The sequence below is a fragment of the Ammospiza caudacuta genome, chromosome 1 (genome assembly GCF_027887145.1).
Source record: "Ammospiza caudacuta isolate bAmmCau1 chromosome 1, bAmmCau1.pri, whole genome shotgun sequence".
Classification (NCBI taxonomy): Eukaryota; Metazoa; Chordata; class Aves; order Passeriformes; family Passerellidae; genus Ammospiza; species Ammospiza caudacuta.
Genome location: NC_080593.1, coordinates 115,530,894 through 115,554,265, shown reverse-complemented (window position 1 = coordinate 115,554,265; position 23,372 = coordinate 115,530,894). Strand labels below are relative to the sequence as shown.

The window sequence follows — 23,372 nt, the reverse complement described above, 5'->3', positions numbered from 1 at the left end:
AGTGTTAGCTTTAAGTCATTGTGCTAAAATGCCATGACTTATTTGGACCTTCACAGCAACAATACCCAGTTTACATGCTACTGTCCTCATGTGTCAGGATGGCAAAAGCAAAGTTTTCATCTTGGTGAAGAAAAAAGAAATCTTTAAACATGTCTTTGGGGCTAAGTCAGATCAAAAAGCAGCTTAGAAGAATCTCTGACCATCAGAATCCTAGGGAGAAAGGCCACAAATATAGCATCTATTACAGATATTTTCCTTGGCCCATCCAACTTGCCAAGTTCCAAATTATGGGAAGCATCCTAAGAGATTGCTTACAGATCAGAGTGTTCAACAGTTGTTGATGAATATATTCTCCATTAGCTTTTCCTTATTCCTTCCTTTATCTATTTATACTTTTGAGCATCCATGACAGGTATGATAAAGGTTTTCAAGTTTTGTGGGGAAAAAACCCAACCTTTCAACATTTTCCTTTCAAATTCGCTACCTGAAAGCTACATTGGCCTAGATGTGAGAAGCAGTAATTAATTCTCAGTATCATTCCTGTTTGAATTTATATTAGTTTACTTTTCTTGCTCATTGCTTTAGGCTGTTCCTTTTACTCAACTAACCCAGCACAGATTGACATATTTAAGATCTGAACAGATCAGTTTCCAGTACAGTGAAGGATGCATCACTGTTGTGGTTTAATCTCTGCCACCAACCAAGCACCAACCAAACCACTTGCCCACTCTCCCACCTGCAAGATCAGGGAGAGATTAAATGGACCAGAAAAGAATTCCTGAAATATGCCACTGAATGGAGAAGCTTTCATGAAATATAGAGGATTATGGCCAGCATAACAGCAGAGCAGGACAGACACAGAAAAGGAATTATGAGGACTAAAATGGTTTTAAAAATTATGCTCTAATGTGTCTACAATAAAGAATGCAGTGCACACTTTCTTGGGAAATAAATTCTCTTTTATTAACTGTTTTTAAACCACCAGCAGGTACTTCTCCTATGTGTCCTCAAGTTTAGCCTTGTTTTGCATTATCTATTTGAACTGTCCATACAAGTGCATGTTAGATAGAAAATGAAACTTTACAATTATTTGTTCTTTTGAAGTATTTCATAAGGAAAGCATAAGGAAAACAAGAAAAACAGAGGTCAGGTTAATATCTTACAGCTCTATCATCTATTTTCAGTCCTATTTCTATTTTAAAACAATCTGTTCCTTGCACAGCAACAAATACTTTTTCTATGCTGTCGTTTGGGTCAAATCTCATGGGTAGCAACACGTATCACTGAATAGTGTACAACTCTGACTTGACAAGCCATTCCCAGGTGATCTCTATCACATAGCAGAGCACAAAATGCAATCACACAAGCTCTATGGTGTTCCCATGTTTTGTTTACAGTCTCCAAGGATGCTGGTTATTTTCCAGGTGGTGCTGACACAACTGATGCCAAGGCAGAACACATTCCAAGAAACTGAAAGCATGTGTTGCCATGGCACAAAGAGTGAATGCATTGAACATTCACTTCAGCAAGGAAGGAGCTCCTTAAAGCATTTTAAAGGCTTATAACTGGACAAACAAGCCACTTCCTTTTTGATGTGTAAATAAAATTGTTTATATCATAGCAAAGCAGATATTTAATATCTGAGAGTGTGTATTTTGCTACCATAAGGTTAGTTAAGACAACTTCAGTACTATAAACATGAATATGGCTGTGTCATTTCATTTAGTGTTAGCAATCATCCCTAAGCACAATCTAAAGAACTAGAATATATTTTCCTTTTAAGCAAATCAATAACACTTAAATCCACCCAACCATTGTGTCTGCAGTCCCAAGACAGGGATCTAGGAACATCAGAGGAGAATTCTGTGTCTCCAGAACTGTTTATCTAGAAAGGCAAATACAAACTTTCTGTGTTTATATACTCAGCTTTGAGATGTATGTCAGCTCCAAATCTATCTCTGCATAGCATAGCAGGAGCAAAATCAAAATTAAATTGTACTGCTGAATTCAATTCTGCAATAAGGCAGATCCATACCATCCCAATACCAGTAAAAAGCATTTACTGCTTCTTATCCTGGAGTGATTCATGGCTTTTCTTGCTGTTTCTTGTCCTACTTGGCAAAAATATTTTCATATTTTCTAAACACAAAATTGAGTGCGACTTTCAAAAATCTCAATTCAGGTCTCTATCATTGGAAAGCAATATAAAAAGCTCAGATCATTATTGTACTGGTTTCCATTTTAATTTACTGAGTCCAAAAGTGAGATCAGTGATAGCATCATCCAAACATGCTCTTTCATCTTTGCTCTTTGGCAAAGGGGGTAACAAAATACGTCTCCTTACAAGTGTAAGGAAAGGCACCATTTTCCCAGCCTGGCACTTTGAAGGCTTCAATCAAACATGTCTTTTATCTCCTGAAACCACTCTATGCACTAGCCATAAATTGATACCTTATTATTTTTGAGTAAACTGGCTTCATACACTAAAAAAACAAAAATAAAGCACCTGACTGAAGAGATTCCACTTATCCAATTAGATGATCTTTTCAAACCTTTAAAGTCTGCTTTACAACCTTAAATACTTCTGCTTCTTCATGGCTCAATATTTCTAAGCCATGTAACTTGGGCTAAAAAATAGGATCTAGAGGGTATGGCAGGTAAAAAGCTTCTATCCCTTCATCACACTTTGCCTCTCCATACTTAGCCTGTGAGTACTGAGACAGAAATCATGTTCAACAAGTTCTTCAAACAATGCCTAACACAGTGAGATGAGACCCTGATTTCATACTGATAGGTAGGCTTTGCTCTACAGTTGCAGTTGCATTTTATTGTTTATACTGTTCATATTGTTTATACTGTTTATATTGTTCTCTTTTCAGAACAGAACACTTCAAACAGATAGCTGGAAATTCATAGTAAAGCCCAACTAATACAGCAAGCACACCATGACGTCTGAATAAAGAAGGTTCTAAAGCAAGTATCTGGCCTCTCAGGAGGTTTTTCAAAATTTTTCCTCCAATAATCATACAGAACCACAGCTTGTGTGTTTTGTCATCCTGCTCCTAAAGGAGGTACACAGCCATAGATGCAAACTCCCAGAATAAGAGCTTGGGACACACAAAGATGGATCACTTTGCTGCAAATCTTTCAGACAGGTCTAAAGAGAAAGAAGAGGCTTTATTGTCTGTTTTTCTCTAATGCTGAAAGCAATATTTTTAAGATGTATCTGGCCACTCAGCAATGTCATTCTCATGGATTTTGGATGGAATACTCTTAATATATTTTTGCCAGGCTAGAAAAATCCATGAACTTGAATTTATAATACTATATAACAGCACTGACAAATAGCTACCATTCCTTGATAATGTAAATCCCATATTCAGCCAAGAGGCAGTAACACTATGTGACAGAAAAAAATAGAGGACAAAACAGACAATTACTGTGCTCAGGATCACTACTGGCACCCCTGAGTATAAGACATTACTTTTTTCATGAGCTAAGTAAAATATGGGAGAGAATTTTCCACCTAACCTAGTAAGCCTGTGGTTGCAGTTTGTCTATATCCCAATATCATTTATAGGAGCCTTCAAAAATTTTAAGTCAAAGTTTCTGCAAATTAAACTCTTTTCATTTCATCTGAGATGTTCAAGTGGTGAAATTGCTAACAACTCTGAAAAAATTAGTTTTCAACAAAGCAAAGTACTGCATCTTGACTAAAAATGCAAAGTTAGAATGGGTAAAAATGGAGTTGACAGTTACAAAGCATAATATGCACTGTTCTTTCTCATGATCTAGCAGCATGTGCTAACCTATCATTTTTAAGTGGTATCTCGTAGTCTGATCTGTTTTGAAAGTGTATTCATAGTCACTAACATAAAATTTTTCAAATATAGGCACCTAAGGTTAAGCATTTAAATAAAAATAACCTCTTTCTGAAGAAAAAAAGAGGCTGTGACTGCAGAGAAAGTTGCCAGGCCTCTGATCCTGTGGATATGGAATTAAAGAGTAAGAAAACTATACATGAAGTAATGGGATTAACTTTCCCAGTCAAATTTAACAGTATTGGTATACATCTTTCCTAGACTGACAGAGAAACTATCAGATAGAAAAATGTATGCATTAAAAAAAATAACATTTTTCAAATGTTAAAAACATATTTTGACACAATCTCTTAAAAAAAAAAAGCCAAACAACCACAAATATAATATGCTGCAGTGTAATCAGAATATAAATTCATATATTATTGATATATTATATTATAGAATAATAATTGGGAAACAAGTGAAAGAGGTATTACCTGGTACTCTGGAAAGAAGTTGCTAGCAACCACGATCCTCGAAGTGCTATAATAGGTGAGAGAAAAGCCAAAGTCAGACAGTCAGTGTGTAAATGATGGATACTACTTCTTTCTGCTCACACATATTCCAGCCACAGAGTGTTCCAAATGCTATTGCCCTACCTGAAAACAAATGCTGATGTTAGTTCAATATCATTTTCTACACCACCTATAGCAACAGCAAACACATATTGAATACTTCAGCCAACAGCCCGATGATTCCATTGTCAGAGTTTCAGTTGGCAATCTTTGAGTGTTGTGCAAATGACACCCTGAAACCTGTGTCTTCTGTACTGTGCACTTGGCCTTGTGCAAATGTCTCCTTTCGCAATATAGTCCAACACTATAGAGAAAAATTTTATTTAAGCTTTTGAAAACATTGTTTATTTAAGATCTTATTCTACACCTCCAATAGCCTTGTAATAGCTTGTGGGTATCGTGCAAAACATTGCACAAACCTTAGTTAATGAACCTTTATAAGATTTTCATGCAAAACTGTGTTAGATGTATTAAATGTGGGAAAAAGGCAAAGATTAGGGCACCAGAGAGACAAATTTTTTGAGGGTACAGTAACTGAGAGAAATGCCATATTCCTCTGACCACAGTGGTACAGATTTATTTGCTGAAGTTAGATATCAGGTAAAGGGCTTTGCTGTTTCAAGAACACATGACTTGCTGAGGCTCAGGAACTGTGGAAATCCAAGATCATATTTAGGAGAGCTTAAGAGCAGTCCTAAATCCTACAGTCAGCCCTAACAACCTATGCAAATTATGAAATTATGTAACAAAAGGCTATATTGCTCATTTGGAAATACATTACAGGTATGATAATGTATTACTGATATTATTACAGAAAAGCACTGTAGTTTGGAATTTTGTTCCATTTAAATTGTTGCAGTTACACGAAAAGAGAGGAATACTCTGGTGGATCAGGGTATAGTATAATGCCTAAAATACACCACACAACATATTCACATTTCAGTGTGTAGATGAACAACTTCTTGTCGGAAATAGAAACAGGTTTTAAAGAACAAGATATCAAAGCATATATCCTGGCCAAGTCCTGAGGTATTTTTTCTTCTTTTTTCAGTATTCCTTCCAGATTTTCTTTCCAGCACCAAAAGAAAAGGAAAAATTCAAAAAAGCATAAAGTAAGTTATATCTGCATGAATTCTTTTAAGAGTTACACAATTCACAGTGATCTACCATTAAAATAAATAAACACTCAGCTCATAAGATTTTATTTTAAAGTGGAGCAATAATTACTCCTTCCCCCTCTGTGTGTCTGATGTTCTTCAGACCTCCTCCCACATCCCACCTCCTCCTTCCACCAACAGAAGAGTGACAGACTGTTTCAAATTGAGGAACAAAGTAGCCTCTTCCCAATCCAAGTAAATGACTGCAGAATCTAGGGAACATCATAGCTCTGCATCTGCCCTAAACTTTTCTCTCATTTAAAGAGAGAACATGCTGTTGAGATGGGATTATGGAAGCCAAGGTGTAAAAGGTGACAATATCTGTACAGCTTGTGTCTAGGAACGGCAACCAGTGGTCTCAGTGCTTTTATGGTTTTCATAGCCCGTGTTATCTTTCTTAAAATACCAGGAAAAGTGAGATTCTCAGCTTTCATTGAGAATAACTGCATCTCCACTTATTGTAGTCATATGGGCAGCTCTGACGAGACTAACCCAGCAGTGCCCCGACAACTTGCAAGCCAGATACAAATAAAATGAAAACCTGAAATTCTTTTTAATATCTTTCTTTCAGATAGTCAATTATGACTTCTAAGAAGCTTGGAGATGGAACTCTTGACTTTCCCTGACAATGGAAGGGTATAATATTTGATCTGTGTAAGAGCATATATCACAGTATTTGTCTGGAACAGGTAGATGATCAGAATGGTATTTCCTGGTGTGATTCCACCTTGATCATTTATCAGCAGGTGAGCATAACTTCATATAAACAGTGCATGTAAAAACTGTACTAAAACCTTTATCAAGGAACACACAGAAAAATAATCAGAATACTAATAATATGTGTTCAGACAAACAGGAATCTGAAATTGTCATATATGGAAAATGGGGGGAAAGTGACAAAACCCTTGAGCTCCCTCTGTGTCTGTGGTTTGTGATCAGAAGCTTGCCTCACTTACCAGGTTTTCTGTTGTGCATGATGATGCCAGCTGCTCTAGTTGTGAAACATGCCATGGACAGTTTCTACAGAGATCTTTAAAGCAAACAGAAGCATTTTTAAGCAGTGCCACCCGGAGGTGAAAGAGAGCTTCTCATCCCCAAGGACATCAGGGCTCATTTTTTACAACAGCTATAAAGATATCATAAATGCAAAAATCTCTTAATGGTCTGAGAACCCTATAATGGAAATGGTCCTCAGAGAGGTGACCAGTGGGTGAGGGGAAAAGTGCAACCTGCACTGAGCTTCTACCCTGAATTTAAGGTGTGGTTTCACACACTTGAGTCCCACTCCTACGCCAAGGGCAGAACCTCATGGTTAATTTTGTTGCCCAGGGAAATAAGGCTCTTTGCTCTGTCAGAGGGCTTTGTGTTTCTCCTGTGCCATAGGAAAATCAGTGTTGAGACCTTTCCTCCCTAAACACACTGTCCCAATGAAGTCACACGAATCAGGCTCCCCAGCTGCATCAGTGGCCCCTCATGAGCACACCCCAATTTATTGCTGTCTTGTTTGGAACTGAGATCCTAAAACGACATCGTATTCTAGCTGCAAGCTGGACAGACTCTGCCAGGAGTGATTCTCCTTCTGCAGTGAGGAAGCTGCAGAACCCTGAAGGTCCTGCTCCATCTGCTGACACAGACCAATGCACAGTGTAATGTCCATGCCCTAACGAAAGGGAAGTCTGGAAAGCTCTACCTCTTTGTGTCCAGAACCTAGAACAAGGTCCTGTCACTGACCACTCCATCAAAGTCTATTTTCAATAAGATCTCAGAGAAGCAGCAATTTTGTAATGCCACCTGTGCCTAACAGCACCCTGTGGTGGCACAATTTGCTTCTAGAAATATCCCTTGTAGCCTCCCTATATGGATTAACCATGTAGCAAGCATAAAGTAATCCATATGAAAAGTCATAAGAACACAAAATAGAAATAGAACATAAATAACTGAAATGAAAAAAGGAAAGAAATATTCTATACTGTCAGAAAACAAATTACTCCTTGCCATTATCTTTACTGTTGATGTAAATGCTAACTGAATGTGAAGAATAAACAGGAATGAAAACAAAATAAAGAAAGAATGAAAATATAACATTTGGTATTAAGGTAAAAGAGGAGTTATTTGACAGTCTACTGATGCAACAAATCAATACTCTTTGCCAAGAGACAAGTGCTTAGTCACAGAAGAAACAAGAACTGTTCAGTGCAAATTTCACTTTAATTACAGTGGGCATAGTGTGTTCAAACACCAAGTACTCTGCTGGCATGAAGAACTGAGTTCAAAATCTGTAAAACTATTTTGGCAAGAATAAATGTATATATGGACATTCTGCTGAAATTCCCTTATTGTAGAGAATGTTTCTGTTTCAATAATCCAAATTAACAAAAATATCCTTTCAGCTATCTTTCTGTGAATTTCTAGTTACACCTTGTAAAAGGTGTTCTTAAAGTATGAATGCCTGCTGCCTCAAGTTAGAGTCAGCTGATATTAGAAAAAAATACCCTGGATTTGTATTCATTAATTTCAACTGAAGAGAAGATTTTTCAAGCACAATTGCACCAGTTTAACTGTTAAAAATTCAAGGATGTACAAAAATCAAGATTCTCATCCCCTTGCTAGACTTCAGCCCCCAAGCACTTCCCACTTTGCAGCTAATGTAGAAAACATCCTGCTTATACCCTGAATTCTAGTAAATTGTGTATGACATCATAGCTGTTTGCAGGAGTGAACTATAAAATGGCAGAAGATAAAAAATTCAATGGCACTTTTAACACCTTTCAAATTATCTCTTGCCATCAGGATGCCAGTCTCATACAGCAGCTTTCTTTCCTCCAGAAGAAACCTGTGCCAAAAGTGTAGTGAACTTCTCTGTGTTTTTCCATATTCCAAAACCGCCAGACGGTTTTGAATTCTTCCCATGCCTTTTTAACAGGGTCTCTTCTGGAAACAACCACAGCATGAAACTCAGAAAGTATAAAGGATCAAGTGCTGCGAAGCCATTCGGTGCTGGGGCTTTGATGCACTAAGAGAGCTCCCTGGCCCCAACCCTTCACCCAGGACCCACACTCTGCCCAGGTCTCAGCACCCACATCAGACCCTGCCCCAGCAGGGCTGGAGAGGGCTGGTCTGCATGCCCAGGGAGTGCCTGACCCCCAGGGCTGCCCTGCTGTCCCCAGCGACTGCCCCACTCCTTGCCTGGGGACACCGTGCAGCTCCAGAGGGCAGGGCCTCAGGAAGCCACCTGCCTGTGTCACACCCTGACATTCATAAGTAACTAAACAGATAATCTGTTCAATCTCTTGAGACAGCTACAGCACTGTCTTGCTGCAGAAAATCAATGAATGGCATAATAGCCTCAGCTGTGCAACTCCTGTAAGGGCCAACGCTGAAGTACACAAGCACAGTGATGCTATTGCCTGACAGACACTACACCTCAGATCTTTGCCACGTCAAGTATTTCAAGTGGGAGAAAGATGAAGGCAGATGAACATGAGCAGAAAGGCTATTTGATTACAATTATGGTTAATCTTAACATATACCCTGTTAAACTGTGCAGCTGTTTTTTTGTTTATTTAAAAGGTTTTCTGGCTCAGTCACCAGTGTAGGCAGCTATACAGGACAGACTGTTTCTACAGTCCTGGAAAAGTACTCTACCAAAAATAAATGTGTTGATTATGCTGCAAAGGTTCTGCTACACCACAATGAAAGTAGAAAGAAGATAAAAATTAAGACAGGCCCATACGGTACAAAGTTCTAGAATAGGGAAGAAAATCTGTTTCTAAGAGAGAATAACATCCAAACCAAAAATACTCAGATTCATGACTTCAAGTTGTATAAAACCAGGCATGTTTTATACATCTTTAGAACAAAGTTACATACAGATTTATAAAGGCTTTAAAATTAATATTAGCATTGCCCCTATGATATGCTGTGTTTCTGTGCACTAAGTAGTAAAGATCCTACACATCACCTTCTTTTTTGAGTAAGCAGTGGGATCAATAAGATGCCATACAAACTTCCAGTTACAGGCATAGGTCCAGCAGCAAAACAAGCATAAGCCACACACATTGAAACAATGAATCCAAAATGTTCCTCCTCCTTATTATTGACATATTCATGATATAAGCAGCAGAATGTACTGGAGTAGTTGAAGAACAACTAAGAGAGAAGGCAGAATCCTGAACTCACACAAATATGCTGTCAAACACTCTGCTGCTCCCTAAATTAGGGCTTTCGTATCCTCTCACATCAATTTTTAAAACAAGTCAAATAGTCTGGAAGACACTGAACTCCATCAGGGTACTTGGCTTGGCGCCACAGTGAAACACAGGACTTAAAACAACACAGAATTCCTGTGTCGGTGCCACTCTTCAGGCACAGAGAAAACATCTGACTTAATTATTGGGGAAACAAGGGGCTGCTGTATTACCAGTGTATTAAGAGAGGACATCCCTGTTGTCAGAATAACTGCCTCTACTTCATACCTTTTTGCTTCAGAAGAAACAAGTAGCTGGACAAAAATTCTGATCTGAATGCTTTATTCTTCCTCCTTTGCTGAAATCTGTACCACAGCTATCAATGACACATCCTTAAAGCTTTGTGCCAAGGCAAGCAAAGGAAAAAAATATGTTCTGACTCTAGAATCTTACCAAGTGATTTCCCTGAGTCTGGTACAGGACTAGGCTTATTCATCTAAGAAAGGGCAGAGCTGGGATCCCAGCTCACTGTCACTGAACAGAAACATTTTCCCTAAAACACAGATCATCTTTCATGGTTTTAGGTAAGTCCACAGAATTTCCAGAAACAAATAGTAGAAAGGCTTTAGGGTTTTCCTGAACAGTGTTTCTCACCTTACAGATAAGTTCATCTCTGATAAGTTAAATAAAATGGCTGAGTTTCACAATATTTTGTAATTAAAAGAAAAGCAACATATCATTTCACTACAATTATCTGCAATGGTTGCGCACTTCTCTATAAGCAAACATTATAAATCATGAATCACACACTTGAACTGCTTCAATGAGACATAGGAAGCAGAAAGTTTAATCCCCTAATGTCTTTCATTAAGCCTTAAATTCTCATTCTTAGCAACAAAACTAGCAGAGGCACTACTCTCATCCCTTGTGAGCCATCTAGCCTTCTTGTGAGACCCAAGTTGCAGAGGGGCTGCCCAGGCACAACATCTTGCTCACCTATAGAATATCACATTGTAAACAGAGACTAACAAAGAATTACATTTTCAAGTCAAACAGATCTTAAAATATGCAATGATTCACCGGAAGAAAGAACATTCTGTAGCTATCACAGCATTTACATCATGAATTGTAATAAGTGTTAGGAGTATCTCTCTAGTAGTCTACTGTTAATATGCTTCCTTTCCTGTTACACACACACTTGCAGCATTTTTGCAACCCCAGGACACTGAATTCTAAATAACGAAAATATTACATTTTTGGTAAGAAAACGGTAGCATAAAAGTGGTAATAGTTTTATATAGAAAACCACTGAAGAGCTAGATCACCATTTGTACAACTAGAAAACAGTATATGAAAAAAACTGCCTTGCAGCTATGACATTCACCAGGGTAACTCATTCTTCTTCTACCTGAATTTTCTTAGGAGTAAGGGCTGAATACCTTTGATAAAAACAGTCATGCTTGCAAAAAAGTACATTTATTTCTTTGAGTCATGACCAAATTTCACACCCTACCCTTTGCCAGATTTCTACAATTTCAGCCAATCTCATCAGTCTAACAGAAACACATCATCTTTGTCCCTCCCTTTCTCTAACAGGGCCTCTCAAAACACTCAACATGTTGTTGTTACACCAAATCCTGTTCTTCTGTAGCATTTGTTCATCCACTTGAAATCAGCACAACCATCCTCATCTCCCAAATAACTGCACTCTGTCAGATGAAAACAATGTTGCTGCCTCTAGTTATTAATTCTAAGCCACCGAGTCATTGAAATACTGGAAATCATTGAGATCTGAAACCCAAGATCACAACTTCAAGCATATTCCAGGTACTCAAAAGTATATCTGTATTATTAGGTCTGTGAAATCCATTGATTTTTGGTTCTTATTCCAGCTCTCTGTGCAACACCAAGACCTTACCTTATCCATAAAACTTTTCAATTTTTCCTTTAGTTCACACTAATCACATAAAGATGTTTAATAGCATCATAGCAAAAAAAAAGTCACCATAGATTTTGTTTCATCTCTTCATAAATTCCTTCATTTTAATATGTACAAGCTATAATACATATTATGGAAATTAACCCTTATCTACTTTATACAAATAAATTTCTTCACACAGCTAATTACTTCTTAAAAGCTACTTTAAACATCTCTTTCTGCCTGTATCAGATATCTCTAGGCACATTCTAGAGCATCTCTAAGAAGATCAACACAACAGATTGGGTGGTATTCACAGGTTCAGAGACAATATCTTGTCTGCTCACTTGCACACCAGTCACAGCAAGTCCTGTGGCCTCCCCTACATTCCCTGGACAGAGATATCTCCAATGTTTTCAAATGTATTTTTTCCCTGATCAGAAAATATGATAAATATTAATGGTACTTTCCCACTGAACTTCAAGAAAGTCTTTCTAAATCTGCCAACTGCAAGTGCTTATGGGAAGTGTATTCCATGAACTCGAGAAGAGTTACATTCTACAGCTGTGATGACACAATGAATATAGAACAAAACCCAGCAGCCTCTCACAGCCAATTATAGACCTGGGATTTACCCCAGTGGCATCTCCTGGATTCAGCTACTGAATTCAGGTTTTCAAATTTTGGTGCAGAGATTGCCTTTCTTAGCATTCTGTCTCCTTCATTAACACAGTGGTTAAAAAAAAAATACATTAATTGAAAACCATCTATTCAATAGCATCTCCTTGCCCCAACGGCTTAAACCTCCCGTATCCCCTTTCAAATGTTTATATATAGCCCGACAGCGGAGCTACACACCGTGCAGCAAGTCTTCCACCTGCTGGACAAAAGGCAGCACGAAGCTTCCTTAACAGGAAACAGATGCAACAAATATCTGAGAGCGACACAATGACAGAAGAAAAAAAAAAACCGAAACCAAACACAAAAAGGCGGCATCAGGGTGCCCTTGTTCTTGTCTAAGTGCAGTAAGTAAATAGAGGTGAAAATGCAGCCATCCAAATAAAGGGATACAGAGGTCAAGCACCTGAGGCCAAGGAGGAGCTGCTCTGCTTTCCCAGTATTCCTCGTTTTACAGACTGTTTCTACAGGGTCTCTTTATTTGTGCTTTTACAAAGGAGCTGGGTTACTTGAAATGGAAATACTGCAGACCTGCTGCCTTTTGGGCTGTTCTGGGTTGGTAACTGCTCTAATCAAGCAAGCAAAGAAATTTCCCTCTTAGTGTTCTCTGCCTACCCCAGGTGGCTGAATCAGAGCACCGTGTACTCTGTCATGCTAAAGCAGCTGGGCAAGCGCAGATTCCCATGCCCTGGAGCAGATTCAGACGGGATGCCAGGCTAGGCGCTGAGGTTTTCACTCCTGGATCCGGGCAGAGGGAGGGTTGAAGAGCCACGGTGCTGTGCCCCCGGCTGGGGAAGGGGCAGATGCTGCTTCCTGCGCATCCTGCATCTCAGTCAGGCATGGAAAGGCATTCAGCAGCGGGCAGCTCTGTATCAAACCACAGGCTGTTATCTACTCATTCAAAAAAACTGGAACATGGTTTTAACTAAAGTTCACTCAGATCTGTCAAAGCTCAAATAATTTTTTATTATGTAGCTTGGTTTGAGACCCCCAGCAGCGTTTTTCCCTAAGGTATTGCCTGAACCTTGAGCCAATCAAGGATGCAAAGGGAGAGGCTGCAGGTCTCCCCTGGTGTTATCCACTCTCCTCTAAAAGGTACACATCATCAAGAGGAAGGACAGTTGTGAAATTGCAACCAAAGTCAGGGAAAAATGGGTTACAGAGCTTTGTGGGACCATTCAGAAATCTTAAATGGGATTAGCAGACATTACCAATAATGAAAGCTGAGCCAATAAGATGAGCTTTATAATTTCTAGATCTTGATAACCAGAGTTTTACCAGGTTTTTTGGTGGGTTTTTTTTTTTTTTTCTTTGTTTGGTTGGTTGGTTGGGGTTTTTTGTGGGGTTCTTTTGCATAGAAAATTATACTCATTGCACTGTGCTTAATGGTCACAGACATAAACAGGTCTCAGTGCTTAAAAATTCATCTTCAGAAATTAAGGACCAAACAACAGGTGCAGAAGAAGCATGTCAGAGGCTTCACAATTGGTGTTGCCTAAAACACCACAAAAGAGCCCTCCCCATGTATCTGTACACAGGTGCACACAAAAGCACATAGAGACTCATATCTGTATCAGCTATTTTAAAGGGTCAGTGTCACAAAGTTAAACATAGTTTAGTGATAATAGCTGCAAGAAAATATTTTTAAAGCATAGTAACTTGTAAATGAGGCAGTTCCTCAAGAAGCCACCATCTGAGAGAAAAATCATTGCAAAAGTAAATAAACTTACATAGAATAAAACTAACTGCAATCATTAAAAAAATCATTAAAACCATAAAAGAGTCATAAAAGAAATGCAGTGTAAAAAGATTGACAATTATTTTTAAGCAAACCAAGAATAAAGAGAATGCAATGGTATTATCATAAATTTTCTGTGATGATTTGGGCAAAAAAGAAATGCACAATGAATAGCTCACTAGCCTGTTTTGTGCATGATAAATCAGATGCTGTCATACCATAAGGCTGATGAAATTCTATTTTTTCAGAAATATTTAAGAAAGTGTCTATATAAATTTAAATTTAAATCTATATTTAAATTATATTTATATATTTAAATCTATATTTAAATTTGGTTATTATTTGTTCAATCAGGTTGGGACCATGTGTTAGAAAAGAAAGTGGCAGAGGAATGCTTCACAATTTTTGGGTCAGAGGATGCCACAAAATACTCGGACTTAAGGAAAGTCAGTATTATTAGCAGCAAATATAACTAAGATATTTTCAATGCTATAGATCCTGCCGACATTTAAAAAATCCTGGATAAAATAAAACAGTGCCAGCAGCAGTATAAGTGAATAAGAAAGCTAAGAACAGTAATTACATGCTGATTTATCTATGTTTACATCACATCATAGGAACTGGTTTGACAGATTTTTTTGATGTCATTACAAGTCCAGCTGACAGTAACAAGCAGTGTCAGTGCAGCGTGTTCAGATGCCCAAATTAAAGCAGTTTCATGCTTGCTCCACCCAATGCTCTCCTCACTCTCGCTGAGATGGCAGCCAGAGCCAGACTTTGCCTTACAAGCAGGGTATGCTCAGCACTGGACTGACATAACCACAGGGTATCAGGGAATAAACTGTGTTTTTAACGGGAGTCTATAGGATCAGTTCTCATCACCTCCAACTTAACACTTCTGGAAGAAATAAACCCCACTAGGGAAGATGTGAAGACTGGGAAAAGGCAAGTAACAGGAGGGGTAGAGTTCACTGATACAGGGCAATCAAGATCACAGGGTAACATGGACACAAGCAACCCCAACTCGTTCTAAGATAAGCAAATGAACGTCATGCATAGGAACAAAGACAATGGCTTCTGCTCTAGTGATCAGAAACAGTGAAAAGAGTCAAATTAACATGGAGTTCCACTGAATTCTGTGTCCAGAGGGGCCACTGTGGTTCTAAAATATTTCAAATGAAAACTACAAAGCAGCAGCAGAAAGCAGTAGTTCCTTTAACACAGTAGTTCTTAGGACAGTAGTTCCTTCAACTCTGTGTTTGGCAGTGTTGCATCCTTCTTTTGTGTTTGTTTTTTTTTTTTAGCATAACCTGTTTTCAAGCTAATATGTTAAAAAGAACATTGATCAACTACAATTACATCCAAAAAATGTGTACAGGGATGATTTAGAGGTTTGATGGTGCAGGATTTAGAGATTCAATCTTTTCAGCTTAACAGAGAAGAGCTGAAGCAATGATTTGATCATTTTCTTTAAGAACCAGGATGGCCAACAGTGGCACTGCAATGTTTTTCAGGCTAGTAACAAAGATGCAGTAAGACCCAAAGGCTGAAAGTTGAAGCCAAATATTGAGTAGATAAATGTTAACAATGACAGTAGTTATGTGTTGATTAAATCATTTTTCCCCAATATTGAAGAAAAATATCTAAAACTCTAAGACTATTCTGAATATTGAAGTCATATGCTTTTTTTTAATTGATGCACTTACATAATATATTGTATCATGTATTATTCAATTACATATTACTGTCATTTTCACTGCAGGACAGTTTTTAAATAGCAGATAAACGATCAGATTGTATGAGAACTAATTATGAATTACAGAAGGATGTCTTATTTTATTAAAACAGACAAATGGTAATAACGTTGTAAAGATAAATGTATTCAAGATGCAAATGCCCAGATAAGCTCTATGTCAAGGTACAGTTCAATTTTTGGCCAAATACTGCTAACAATGTAAGACAATTGATTGTTTTTGCATAGACTTCCAAAAAAAATCATCCTCAAGTATAGATGAGATCTGGAAAGTAATATTTCCAAGGGATAAATCTTAACAACAGAAGGTGGGGGGGGGGGGGGGGAAAGAGTCCTTGGAATAAAATTCTTAGAAAAGCTTAGACAAAGGTTTTGCAGTACAACTCAGGGAAAGAAAATATACTGGGAAGATAACAAGTGGAGTAATCAAATTAATATCCTGATTTACACACTACAGGCATCTAAAACCCCCAATATTTCATTTGCAAAAAGAAAATGAAATATTTAAAATATTTTCATATCCCTTCATGTACAAACATGTGTGCATTGAATACATTAAAATGCTATTTACTGGCAATGGCTCGCATCACTTTGTAAATTCTAAATTAAAGCCAAAAGGAAAAAAAAGGTTAAAATTAAAATATCATTCCTGTTCTCAAAGATCAATTGTTTGGCCTTTTTTAAACTTCCTGTTTTGCTCTGTAGGAACTCCTCTTTATCACACTTGATTCACAGAACGTGCTATTATTGTTTTGCTTTGCTTTACTCCCCATCAGCAAAAAAACTACTGCACCTGAACAAGACTCTAAATCCCTTTTCCATGCACGTTTTCTCACAGAATTAACTGACATCAGTAGATTGTTTGCTTTTAACCCTGACATCCCCCCTCCAACCTATTTTTGAAACAAATTTTATTTTAGGATGTCCTGACTGATACTAAATTGGAAACCCTGGTGTGAATTTTATAGAACACTATTTCCTTTTATAGAGGATGTTCACAGCTAATCTGTCATCTGAAGGGCAGACAGAGGCCAGAAGGTTAGGAAACCAAGACAGGTGGCCCAGCAGCAGCCTGAAATCCAAACTTTTTTGGCATTGTGTGTTTAATTATATTGCAAGGAATCTGATTTTTTTCTCACTGTTCCATGTTTTATTAACACTAAAAACACCTCAGCTCTGGAAGAGAATGGGCAAACACTGAGCAGAAGGATTTTCTTGCAGAACCATTCTTCCACCTGGGTAAAGAAGAACAGCAAATTCCCTGATTCCCACAGATCTTTTCCCAAGAAGTTATGCCAGGAAATGAAGAATCTGGGTTTGTTCAGGCTTCCCCTCAGCCCTGCAAACACACACTTGTGTTTCTGTGTTTACAACTTGCTTTTAAAAAGCATATTTACCTCATCAGCAAGTGATGCCAATCCCCCCTCATTCTATTATTATTAATGATGCAACTAAATTAAATTATTCTTCTATTCAATACCACTTTTCAATCACTAAAAATTTCTAGTTTTGTACTTGCCATCTAAGCCAGTGTAAACTCACAGCAGGGCCAGATTATTACCAAAGCAGCCACAAACTGAGGGTCTTTGACTCCTCCCTTTCCGTAGCCCATCAGCAGTCTCCAGGAGGCCCACGTGTGTTTTTCCATGGTTCTTACATCCTGGTGAGACCAAGTGATTCTGCAGACAAAGCACAGTTTGTCCTTGTGCAGACAGGACAGGTTGGAGAAACAGGATTCTGTAGAAAATCCTGCAGAATTGATCTGGCATCGAGGACAGCAGCAGAGAGGAATGGGTTACATGGGATCACATGGAGCTGCTGTGCCAAGGTTGCACTCAACTCCATGAGCTGGGGCATTTAGGCAGCAAGGAACAAACTGGATTTCCACCGTGCCACACATGTACATCGTAATTATCATCAAAATTAGGCAGTAAAAATATCCTCTTGCTCCCAAAAAAAGATGTGGATCAGTAGCAAGTCCTACTTTGGACTTAAAATGCTATATGAGCTATTCAGCTCAACACTTTCAAATCTGCATCACCCCTGGCATCAAACACCAGCCCAACTAGAAGGCAGGGTTTCCCCATAACCCATCTAACCAGTATGGAACACCCAAATATGCTGCAACAGCACTTTTGCTTTCACATCTCTTTCACATCAGTCTTCCATTATGTTGAGTGTTTTTATTTGGGCACACAATCTGACTTTGCAGGCCTCAGTTAGCAAGTCTTCAGAAAAATTCCTCCTGAAGGCCAAGCTTTGCAGAAAAGCAGCAAGTTCCAACTTGCTTAGCAACTGTGCTAAACTCAAATGCAGAGATCCTGCTAAAGACACAACCCAGAGTAGTTAACCACCTGAAAAAGTTCCCCATTTTGAACACAAGTGACTCTGTTTTATACCATTATCATGTTAGGGGCAGACACCAATCTAGTATTTGGGGAAGGCGCTTGCAAAACAGAGAAAGAAAATAGAAATGTCTGTGTTTATGTGTATGTCTGCAAATGGGTTGGAAGTACCTGTGTTAGTTAAAATAATTGCCATGACACAAAATAACTGCTCATCTGTGTTACATTGTTTCCATTTATTATCTACCACGTATAAACTATTTTACCTAAAAGGATACACACTGCAGACAAAGCACAGAAACTCAAGATAGGATGTACATTTTGAGAAAACTCCTGACGTTCTGTTCCCTACAATTTCTCTGTCTTCCCAGACATGTAAAATAAACATAGCTAGACTGACTTCAGCATTTTATGGGTTATAGCCCTCAGCCTCAAAATCTACATGCACAGAGATAAGACATCAAGAATTAAAGAAAAAAATTTGTTTTCCCCTCTGCGTTTTTCTACACTATCCCACCTGTTAACAGTTTCTCACAGAAGTACATTTTAAATGTAGAAGTATTCTTTCTACTTCTGCAAGTAACACCAAATGAAATAATTTGTGCACCTATCAACAAAAGCTGCAGCTTTCTAAAGAGTATTGTCTTAATAGTTTTTCAACACCTCTGATTTTAACTTGGGAGGTCTTTGAATACAAGAATAGGATGTCAGACAAATGGAAGACAAATTTTATGAATTTGAGAACCATGATACTTGACCCATAAATGCCAAACTAATAGGCTTCTTGATTCTCTCTCTTCCCAATGGCCCTATGCTCATTTTCTGCACAAAATTCACCATCTCTTTTTTAAGGTTGAAGAAACAGTTCTACTAATTAAAATGCTCTGCAAATTAAAAGGTTCTACAGTGATTATAATTTTTTCTATTTGCTGAATTGAGGGCATGCTATTTTATCTTATCTTGAAACATGTTTTTACACCAGTTAAATATGATTTGTCAGCAATTACCCTTATTTTGGTTTAGCATGTCCTTTGTTAATTAGAGCAGTCCCTAATGCAATCCTGCCAAGTATTTTAGCTCTGGAGTTTGCAAGCCCCTAAGCTATCATTAATTTCACAAGTTTCTTAATTTACACCTGCTGAGATAGGATCAGCAGACTTGGGTTTGTTTAAATGAAATTTCTGTTTGGATTACAGAGGGAGGCTGCCTACCCACGGGCATACACACTGGGATAAACAGCCACCATAGGTGGCCACTCTGCGAGTGAAAAACATTACAGAAAGTTGGGTGTACAGATAAAAGAAAATAAATGAAGGTACACTACAAGACAAGCATTTGCATTCACTGTATTTTAAACAATACAACACTGATTTTGTCAAACCCAGCATTACACTTCCATAAGCATTATAAAGGTCTTTAAAGACAGGGTACTGCAGTGATGTGTATGAGAGAACAGTTACAGACCAAAGCTTTCAAAACTGACCAGCAGTTGTTAGCCTATTTGTGTCAATTTAATGTCTTATTTTCAAGAGTCCAAGTGTTCAGGTTTTGAGACACGCAAACAGAACCATTTTCACATATCTATATAGCACAAATGCATGTTAGAGTATTTTTAAATTATTAGGAACTTTATTTTCAAGTTTCTTATTAATAATCTTTACCCCAGAGGTTGATTTTCAGTGAATCTTTTTAATAGGAAGAATCAAGAACTGTTATTAAGTAGTTATGAAAAAAAATTAAAACACTTTAATGGTGCTTCTAAAGAAAGAATAAAACAATCAAAAAAAATTAGAATATAGTTTTGTTTTGTAAATAAAAGATGCAGTAAAGTATTATAAAGTCAAATTTGCAATAAAAAAAAAATCTCCATTAAGTAAAACTTTACATAATATTATCACCTTTTCTGCAAATGCATTTATGATGAAGATAACTAATTCAATCCAGTTTAAAATGTTTGGATTAATCTAAAGAAAGTGTACTCCTAATTTACATTGCCTGAAGGCTAAAATACTTCATCGTGACTGGCTATGTTAGATGCTTGTTTATATTGTTGGGGATTTTTTTTCTAATATGATTCAACTACCATGTTTGATTTAGAGATTTGTTCCCTACTGCAATGCATTTAAATAAATTTGGCAACTAGGAGCATAACATGATAACCTGGCCCTGTAAAAGTTTAAGTCAACAATTACAAAGCTTTTAGTTGCGAAAACAACCAGTAAATCCTGAGGCAAGCCAATAACATTTTCTTCTATTTTCTCACCAATTAAGTGAGATCCTGTTTCCTAGTCTGAGGTGCATGTAGGTTATCAGGTGCATGTGTGCCTTTAGGATTAGTCATGTTCATGGCAATAAAATTAGCATGAGGAGCTGGGAAGAGTTTACACAGTCCAAGTCCAGCTTTTCCATGCTCCATCTCTCATGTCAAAATACTACACAGTCATTTCATTTCCACTGATTGCTGCCTGGACATCCACTACAGGAATAATTATGAATCAAGTGTAGAGAGACAAGGTCATTGTCTTTGGCTCTAATAGATATTAAATTAAATTACTTACCATAAGTCATCTCTGTTTCTCAATCTCTTCAGAAGGCATGACTGTAGAAAAATTCACAGATGCATGGGGATTGAAAACATCAACAATGAGCAGGCTTTATCAGCAGTGGAAAACAGCTCTAGGGCTACGATATTTTTCCCTGAAATTCACTTACCATTTTTCTCTAAAAAGAACTGCTGCAGCAGTGATCTTGTACTCAGCAGCATCTCAAATCCTGTGGTTTTGGGCTGCTCACTACTACAAAGACATTGAGGTGCTGAAATGTGTCCAGAGAAGGGCAGCAGAGCTGGTAGAGGGCCTGGAGCATGAGCCTTATGAGGAGCAGCTGAGGGAACTGGGGTTGTCTCATCTGGAGAAAAGGAGACTCAGGTGAGTCCTTATCACTCTACAACCACCTGAAAGGAGATTGTGGAGTGGTGGGGTTTATTCTCTTCTCCCAACTTGCCAGTGATAGAATGAAAGGAAATGGCCTCAAATTGTGCCAGGGGAAGTTTAGATTGGATATTGAGAAAAATTTCTTCATAGAAGGCATTGCCAAGCATTGGAACCAGGGCAGTGGTGGGTTCACCACCCCTGGAGAGGTTTAAAAGACCTGCAGAAGTGGCACTCAGGGACATGATTTAGTGTGGGCTTGGCAGTGCTGGGTAAGCAGTTGCCTTGATAAAAAAGTCTTTTCCAACCCAAATGTGTCTGTGAATCTGAGGACGTGTCCTTCTGTGCTCAACAGCTAGCACCATGCCATTGAGGAACTCTACAGGAGACTGTCAGCAAGCAGAGGTATCAAATACTTTATTTAATAGGCACCAAATTGTTAAAAATACTTATCCATTCATTTTTTTCAAGATAAGCTGCAGTGGGGGAAAAAATGAAAGATAATAATTTTTTATATTTTTATGCACATATATACACATTTCTTTCCACTGTAATGCATGCAGAAAATTGAATATAGCTTTCTTTTTTAAATTAAAGAAGCAGTCAAGTATTATAAAGTTAAATTTGCAACTAAAGAAATCTGCATTAAAACTTTACATAATATTATCTAAACTTTACATTATATTACCTATTATCCTGTGATACTTAGTTTTGCTCCCTATATGCTTCCAAAAATCATACCTTCTCTCAAATAAGAATGAACTGAGTGTTATTCTTCCTTTACTGAAATCTCTGGCTTTTATCATGGCTGGTCTCTTAGTTGCAATCTCTTTTTGAGTTGGGGGGCTTTTTGTACTTAATTGTACAATATCTACTGTGGGACTCTTTTCTGGTTATCCACTATATGTAGATAATCTTAGAACAATATCTTGTTATATGAGTAACAATATAAGATTGAAGCCAATTTTGTACTGACAATTTCCTACTTGCTCTATGAGATCAAATATAAATTCCAAGTCTGATCTTTGCTTTAGAAAAAGTTTCACTTTAAATTTGCAGAAACAGCCATGCAGTGGATGACTTTAACTTTCTGACCACACATTACAGAGATTAGTACACTCTAAGCATAAGATGTGCCCCTGCATGCACGACTCTTCATGTTAATGAAGATATTAATATAAAAATATTCATGCAAATTATAAAATGAAGTCACACAGAGCATATATTGCAGGAACTGATTATTGACATTCAGCAGCATGTGGTGCTCCCTGTGAAATACTATGTAAAACATTTAATAAACTAATTTCTGTAAAATGACATATAATCTCATGAACAGCACAGTATACTACCTACCAGTGCCAAGAGGAGGTGCCTGCTCCTGTACAGGTGCTCCCAAGATGGGGAAGAGTGTGTGAGGTTACTGATGGTGAGATGGGGAAGAGTCTGAGGAGCTGAGTATCTGGGATCAATCTAGAGGAGCAAGTGAAAAGGGAGCTGGTGGAGTCCTTTACTGTACAGCTGGGGGAGGGGGATGCCCTGAGGAGCCACCAGACAGGAATTCCCTGTGGTATTTAGCCGTACCTAGCTCAGCTCTTTTGCCTACAGTCTGTTGCACACCATTCCCTCACTGCTGGGGTCCCACTCAAGAAACAAGAGAGCAGCCCTACTGTCTTACCCTGTTTAGAAGAACTGTCTTACCCATTTGAAGAACTTCAGGTTGTTTTGTAAAAGCAAAAAAGCAAAACACCAAAAGCATGTATTGACAATCTCTGAAATAATAATTGGTCACACCATATTTTTATATTGTGAAAGCAATTTCTTAAATCTAGAACAATTCCATTTGCATTGAAAACACTAATGCTACTTTATTTATGTGAGGGGGTAAATAAGTTTAGAAAAATAATTTTGCCCTGTTCCCAAAGAGAACTAATGGTCACCAACATTTGGTACACAGAAATTGAGCCTTCAGTCTCTACTCACAAATGATGTCTTCAAAGTTCTGCCCCCACCCTTAGGTTATCTTTTCCTTCAAGTGTGGTGTGCAAACATAGATGCAGCACTCACCTGAGGTCTCTTATAGTGAAATAATTAACTCCTGGGTGTCACACGTGTTCTTCTTCATGCTTGCCAAGATGACCTCTGCCTTTTTTATTCACAGCAGCTTTGTTGACTCAGATCATTAGGAATGTGATGGGAAAAAGAGAGAGATGAAGGTAGTGTATTTTATTTTACACTGCAGGGGACTGGGAATGTAGCTGTAGTCAGTTACTGTGACTCAGATGAGGTGCAGT

The 23,372-nt window shown here is 37.9% G+C and overlaps 1 long non-coding RNA gene across 1 annotated transcript; it reads right to left on the bottom strand.

The window, feature by feature from the left end:
- Window positions 1–12,666: 12,666 nt before the first annotated feature.
- On the bottom strand, window positions 12,667–21,024 carry LOC131567962 (uncharacterized). Its single transcript, XR_009275685.1, has 3 exons — window positions 20,864–21,024; window positions 20,710–20,750; window positions 12,667–13,182 (listed from the first exon to the last, which is right to left on the bottom strand). It is a non-coding gene; the product is annotated as an uncharacterized LOC131567962 (long non-coding RNA).
- Window positions 21,025–23,372: the final 2,348 nt, after the last annotated feature.